Raw genomic sequence first — 7,749 nt, 5'->3', positions numbered from 1 at the left:
AAAATTGTGCATGCTGTCTTCACACAGTCAAACTGTGCCGTTTCCAACCTCCAGAACTATTTTTAGGTCTGAAATACCGACTTCTGGGTTACCCTGGGGTTCTTTGATCCTCCCAGCATCGCTCCAGAATGCATCACAATGCCTTCTGATTGCCCCACCACCACCACAGCATGCAGCCCCTGCTCTGTTGGCTAATAAGCAGATCCAAGGATTGTAGGGGTCTAACTAGATGTGATATGGAAACTCTTACGTTTGGAGTCTGTTTTCTTCAAAAAGCCACTGTAGTAGATCTGGAGTGAGGCCATGGTGCTGCAGAAGGGGGGGTAACCCTTCTCCCTATGCAATGGCCTTGATCCAAACTGCTCCCTTAAGGCTGCTGTTAGCTACAAAGGGGAAAATGTTGAAGCACTAGTTATATTTTTAAGGGCCCAATCCTGTAGGCCAGTAGCGCCAGTACTGGAACTCAGCACAAACACTAGGTGTTGTAAAGGTGCCATAAAGCAGGTTTACGGCACCCTTGGAGTAAGGAACACCAATAGAAGGATCCCGTGAAGCCACCAAAGGTAAATAAGAACGCCAGGTGGTGGTGCAACCTTCTGGGGTAGGTGGAGGCATTCTAGAATGGGGGGGAGGGTGGCGCAGGGACGAACTGGCCCAGGAGAGGGGTGGGACTGGTGGAGGCTTCCTCCGCCAGATCCTATCCTATGTGTCAGACTGAAAAGCCCGACATGGAGCTTCACCAGTCTGCACCTGCAAAATAGCCATGGCACTTGGGATTGGGCTATCCATTTTCTTCCTGCTAATTGAAGTTTCAGGGATGAGGGTGGAGTGCACAGGAAGTGACATGGTTAAGTCAACATTTTCAAACATCTCATGATGAACATGGGACTTGCAGTTATGCACATAAATGCACCACATTAAACATATTCCTGAACAGAAGCCTCTGGTAGCCTGGTCAAACTGATCTTCATACTCTTTCCCTTTCCCATTATTCATATTTTCCTTGCATTTATCATTGCCTGCATGTATGTTGATAATATTCAGCACACCATCTGTTGGCCACATCTGATTTTGGAACTACACCCTCTGACATCATATATGCTTGAGGACCATCACTTTGAAAGGCTGGGAATAAAGAGTTCCCACAACCATCGCCATATAGCTCTCATCAAATCTTTATATTTATGTCTGAAAACGTATGACCTTTGGCCGGGAGGGGAAAACCATCCTTTTAATTTAAGTCTTGCCAAAACAGCTGACCACCAGTGTAGACAAGCAGTAATCCTGCAAATCACCAGGACAAGGCTTCTAAAAGGATAGTCTTTGTTGCAGAGACCTATGGAATATGGTGTGTTTTTTGGAGGGGTGAGCTTTTATTGCATGAGAGACAAACACATACTCCAGACTCCATAACTGAGAAATTATTAAAGATCTAAGCCAATGTCTGGCAGGATGTACTGAGTCACACCCTGAGTTTGCAGCCAACAGTTTGAAGTTTTAGAGCTGTTTATCTCACTTGAGCACTCAGGCCAATCTTGATGTGACTTTAAACATGTCATTTGACTCTTCGTGTACTTTCTTTTTGTAAGTGGCAGCTGTGGGGGCTCTAATTCAGTCTGGGACTTTGGCATAAGGGGAGTGGGATGGGCAGCCCAATCCTGAGCTGCCCGGCATGCAGGACTGCAGCGGCGCTGAAAATGGCTGCTACTGCATCCTGCGCGCTCAGTAGGCAGCATTGCCAGCTCCTGGGGAGACGGGGACTTTTTCTCCTTGGGAAATGGGGTTACTCAATTCTACGGTGACCCAAGGGTCACCTTAGAATTAAAAGCCTTTGTGTTGGGCAGGTGGCTCAGGATCACAGAGGCTCAGGGTCTGGTGAAGCAAAGTTCCACCAGTCCCCCCTCCCTCCTGCCCTGCACTCTCTCCCGGCATGCCTCCTCCCCGCCCTCTCCAGGCCCTCCCTGTAACAGTTCCTCCCCGCCTCCCCCCATTCGGCAGTCTGTGCGACCCCCAAGTGGTGGAGCTAGCCCAGTGCTGAGGTGCTGAGGGCCGCAAGTGTGCCTTAGGGCAATCTTTTGCCTCAGCTGCAACCATGATCTAGATCAGGGGCACTGGTGGCTGCTTCCCCCCCCTCCCCGGAGGGAAGCTGCCCCTACACCAAAACAAAAACAAAAAACATCCCACCAAAACAATGGACCAAACCCACATGTTAAAAGTACTGTATAGTTTGCCTGTCAATACTTTCAGCAGCAGATTGCACATACCGATGCAATTGGGTTGTCTTTTAAGGCAAGATCACAGTAAAACTCTATTGTGTGTGCTCTACCTGTGATCTCCATAGTTCACACATTGCTTGATAGTGCAGTCATAGAAACTTGTATGAAAGCCAAAATGCTCCATGCAGAAATTGGCTGGCTTCAAGCAGTGGTTTTATTGACTTGGGGAGGTGCACTCTGATGCTTGCTGACCATGTTTTGGAACCCAGACCAGCCAGTGACAGTTATTGGACCCAACCCTGGTCTTGCTAATTTCTGATAAAGTGTGGGGAGAGGAGATTCAAAGCACAGCATTGGTCAAGTCTTGCCAGTGCTCTGAAATGCTTTTTCAAAGTCATGTTTCTTCAAGTGGGGTTTGGTTCCACTCACACAATCCCACTGAGAGAAAAACAACTAAAATGCAGTGGAGGACAGGAAACATGGTTAGGAGAACAGCTGACCTTATCTACTGCCTACCTATGCACTGCTTAAGTGTGCAAATAAATAATGTAGTGTAGTGTAGAGCCCCACGGAGGTTGGCACAGGTGAGTCTAGTGCCAGGCAGCGAAGGGATGAGAGAGGGTGGTGGTAGGGTGTTCCAGGGGTGGAGAGGGGGCTTTTTTGGGAAGGAGGATGGGAGGGCAGAGCAGGAGCCAGATTGTGCAGGCTCAGCCAAGGTGGCGCAGGCCTCATCCTAACCCCGGACCCTGGCCCTAGCAGCCTTTCACATTCACTGATTGAATTTGCACCAGCAAATACACCTTACACCAAGGTGACCTCCAGCCTTCACCTTACCTACGAAGGATACAGCCTCGGCAGCCTTAGGATGCAGGCCATGTGGTGGGAAGACCTGGGTTCAAGGTCACACTTGGCCTTGACTCTCACCTGATAGGCTTGGGCCAGTAGCTCATAAGATCATAAGAACAGCCCCACTGGATTAGGCCATAGGCCCATCTAGTCCAGCTTCCTGTATCTCACAGCGGCCCACCAAATGCACCAGGGAGCACACCAGATAACAAGAGACCTCATCCTGGTGCCCTCCCTTGCATCTGGCATTCTGACATAGCCCATTTCTCAAATCAGGAGGTTGCGCATACACATCGTGGCTTGTAACCCGTAATGGATTTTTCCTCCAGAAACTTGTCCAATCCCCTTTTAAAGGCATCCAGGCCAGATGCCGTCACCACATCCTGTGGCAAGGAGTTCCACAGACCAACCACATGCTGAGTAAAGAAATATTTTCTCTTGTCTGTTCTAACTCTCCCAAGGCTCAACTGCCTCACAGGGTTGTTGTGAAGACAAAAAGGGAGGAGTCGTGCAGAAACTTTAGCTCCTCAAAGGAATAGATCTGTGAAAAATAAATTATCTCATCTCTTTACCTCCCTGCTTTGGAGAGATCCGGCATCAGCCCCAGTTCTTTAAATGAGTCTTCTGCTACTATGTCTAGTTCGACCTAAGAATCTCTTGACACTCAAGAGTACTTGTATTCTGCAGCCGCTTATATGATCAGTAAGGGACTATGCTACCAGCACTATTGCCACACTCTGGAGGGTGGTTCATTGTGTAAGTGGGAGTCAGCAGGAAAAAAAAAAGGTCACTGTGTCCTCAGGCTATTATCTGATGTTTGGCTCAGGCAATCTGACCTACAGTCGCTTAAACAAGCTGTGACACAACAAGAAAGGGCCATTATAGCTCAGTGACACAGCACATACTGTCCATGCAGAAGGTCTTAAGCCCAGTCCCCTATATCCAAAGGATCTCTGGCATCCGGGCTGGAAAAGACTGCTCTGCCCACTAGCATAGTAGGTACCGGAATGCCGAGTGCCTTCATTGCTGCCAGATTGAAAATTGCCATTGCTGCCCTGAATGGCTTCAGTGGTGAGTGGGAGGAACCACTTACGCAGCACATTTCAGCACCTGCTGTACTAACTGCACCACTGCCCCTCTGGCAACACTACTGGCTCTGCCTTAGAGCAGATTTTCAACCACGGTGGCGTGGTACACTGGTGTGCGACGGATGGTCCACAGATACCATCTGATACAATGGAGGGCAGCATGCCTATACCTTTACCCATTGTAAAGAAGAGGGAATTTTACATAAGAACATAAGAACATAAGAACAGCCCCACTGGATCAGGCCATAGGCCCATCTAGTCCAGCTTCCTGTATCTCACAGCGGCCCACCAACTCAACATGGAAGGGTTTAAAAAGCTGCACCTGTCAAAAGTCCCTCTTCTATACAATGGTTAAAGGTGTAGGTCCTGTGTCTTGCATTGTATCTGGTCACCCTGGTGCCATGGGTCTTTAGGTAGGGTCATTTATTAGTAGGGCAAATGGGGGATTTAAGCCCCTTACCAGCAGCATGGTGTGCCTTGTCAATGTTTAAAAAAAAAAAAATGTTGGTGAGCCTTGATAATTTTAGCACCTTGTCAGTGTGCTATCAGATGAAAAAGGTTGAAAATTGCTGCTCTAGAGATCTGATGCCAGTCAAAATGAATTTAATCATAAAATGTGAGAGTTGCAAGGTACCTTGGAGGCCATCTAGTTCAGCCCCTTGCTTACTGCAGGCAACCATTTCAGCATCTCTAACAGACGACCAGCCAGCCTCGGATTGAAAATTTCCAGTAAGGAAGAACCCACAAGTGCCCAATGCAGACAAGATCACTCTTACAGTTAGGAAATTACAGTTAGGGGCATTTGGTGGGCCATTGTGAGATACAGGAAGCTGGACTAGATAGGCCTATGGCCTGATCTAGTGGGGCTGTTCTTATGTTCTTATGAAAATGTAAAGCTTTGAGCAGGGAGCCTTTTTAAATTTCACTTTGCAAAGCACAATCCATCTTGCCCGCAGTCTATAGAACAGGCTGAGAAGAAGGTGAGTTTGAAACGCTTGTGTCAAAGCGTTATTCATCTGAGCCAAACGGTCATGTGAAAAGGCCCTGGGTGTAGCCGATTATGCTCATAGTTACGAATGAATCAAACCAACATGACAGATGTAATTTTGGCTGCCTTGAACTCAGTGGGAGCTTTGCCACTTACTTAAAACAGAGCACATTCTGTGGGAATTTTTTTTTTAACTTCAGTAGGTTTTTCATCCAATCCTCAAAGCAAAGGGGCTCCATGCATAAGTTGAGCCAACTTGTGTAGGCTTCACAGCAATATGCTAATTAAAACATTCCCGTCATTTGTGGCTGCCATGTAATAACCATCCTGTAGGACTTACGTGAAATGCCAGTCAGAATGCACATGAAATTAGAACAGCACATGAAATTAGTTTGCACAAAGTAAACGTTGACAATTCCCTTATGCACACCCTTCCCTCCCCCACCAATGCAGCTGCACAAAAAAAAGGGGGGGCAGATCAGAAGGCTAGGGAAAGATAAGGGAAAATATTTTCCCTTACCTCCTTGTAAGCCCCTCGACTGGCAATGGGTCTCATAAGAACATATGTTGAATCAGGCCCAAGGGGGCCCATCTAGTCCAGTTTCCTGTATCTCACAGTGGCCCACCAGATGCTTCAGAGAGCGCACAAAACAACAAGAGACCTACATCCTGTTTCCACTGTCTTGCATCTGGCATTCTGAGGTAGTCTATTTCCAAAACCAGGAGGTTGCACATACCCATCATGGCTTGTAACCTGTAATGGACTTTTCTTCCAGAAAGCTGTCCAATCCCCTTTTAAGGGCATCTGGGTCAGATGCCATCACCGCATCCTGTGGCAAGGAGTTCCACAAATTATTTACACACTGGGTCAAAAAATATTTTCATGGTGCACGTTTGAGGTTAGAAGCAAGGCATGCCAGCTGCTATCAAAGCATCCAATAGCATCCAATTGGATAGCATCCAATGCAAGTCACCTGCACCAGGTGCCACCCCTCCCACCTTTGCCATGCTCCCTGGCCCGCCTCCATTCTGCCCTGTTCCCTCTTCCCCCACCCTGTTCTGCCTCACCCTGGTTCAGGGTGTGCATTTTTGGCATGGTTGCATAAGTGGATGGGGGGGGGGAGATAGGTTTGGGCTATAAATGTCATAAGTAAATTAACTTCATGGGGCCCAAGTTCTAGTCCAGTGAGATGCACACAGATCAGCGATACACCTGCTGCAGGAGAGTCAGTAATTACATCACAGCATCTAAGAAAGAACAGAAAGTGCAAGTCACTGGTATCTCCTCCCTACCCACCCCCCACCCATGTAAAAGTCAGGGCACAGTCCTAACCAGGCCTACTCAGAAGTAAGTCAATGGGGTTTGCTCAGGAAAGTGTGATTAGGATTGCAGCCAAAGACACGTTTTAGGAACAGTGTATTTATAATCTGTGCAATAACACTAGTAAAATGGTATGGATTCGTGGAGCACTTTCTGAATCTGTTCTCCTACTGATACATGCCAACCTTTCTAGGGTACAGTCCTCATAAACAAACAAGCAAACTTAGCGGAAAACCTACTAAATTCCACTGGATGTAAGCAATCTACCAGCGTGTAGGGTTGCAGCCTTTCTGATGGCTTTAAAATTGATTTTCAGTTTGATTGATTTGGCATTGAATATCCAACACCCAGAATTTGCCAGTTAACCATGATGGCTGCTGCTTGGTATTTTTCCAACTACCAGTCGGCTTGTTTCAAATGTGACCAGCCTGCAGAAGGAACAGACCAATGACTGGAATACTTCCAAGCAGCAAGGAAATCCCACTTCAGGTCAAACACAGTCACAACCAGGGAATTCCTTGTTCACTAGTCTAGCCAATATAGGGTATAACATCTAACAAGCTAGCCTGACAGCCTTGTTTTTTTAAATAGATTTTATTCCAGTGTAATTCAAATAATGACCTTCCAGTATTGGCTCAGATTCTGATTCGGGGGGAATACAATGGTTTGGTTCTCTTTTTTGGCTTATGTTCACATCTGCTTTCCTGCTCAAAACTCAGGGGGAGTTTCAAAAGCAACCTCAGATACAATGCAAAGGCAGGAAGGGAGTGAGGAGCCCCTCATTCAGGCAAAGGCTGTTGCATTTGCTGAAAGTGGCTGGCTTTTGCATTTGTCCCTGCCTGGGACCTTTGCTCCTCCAGCTGTGTCATCAGCAGCAGCCCAAAGCTCTCTTGCTCCCTCACTGGGCACCACTCATGTTCTCTGTATGCCTGGAGCACTCCTCCAGAACTCCCACCTGAGGCTACCTCTTTCTCTTCCTTTAACACCATCCCTTCTGTTCAAAAATCATAAGCAACACTGTAGGGAAGGACTGTAACTTTGCTAATCCCATGCTTTGTATGCAAAAGAACCCAGGTTCAATCCCTTCCATCTTCAGGTACCAGGGAACATCCACTAAAATTGAGGGGCAGGAGAGTTAAAGCAGACAAAAGAAAACATTTCTTTTCCCAGCACTGAATTAGTCTGTGGAACTCCTGGCCACAGGTTGTGGTAATGACGACTGACCTAGATGCCTTTAAAAGGCGATTGGACAGATTTCTAGAAGAAAAGTTCATCACAGGTTACAAGCCA

This window comes from Tiliqua scincoides, chromosome 4, assembly GCF_035046505.1.
Source record: "Tiliqua scincoides isolate rTilSci1 chromosome 4, rTilSci1.hap2, whole genome shotgun sequence".
Classification (NCBI taxonomy): domain Eukaryota; kingdom Metazoa; phylum Chordata; class Lepidosauria; order Squamata; family Scincidae; genus Tiliqua; species Tiliqua scincoides.
The sequence above is the reverse complement of the archived record's forward strand: the minus strand, read 5'-3'. Positions refer to the sequence as shown.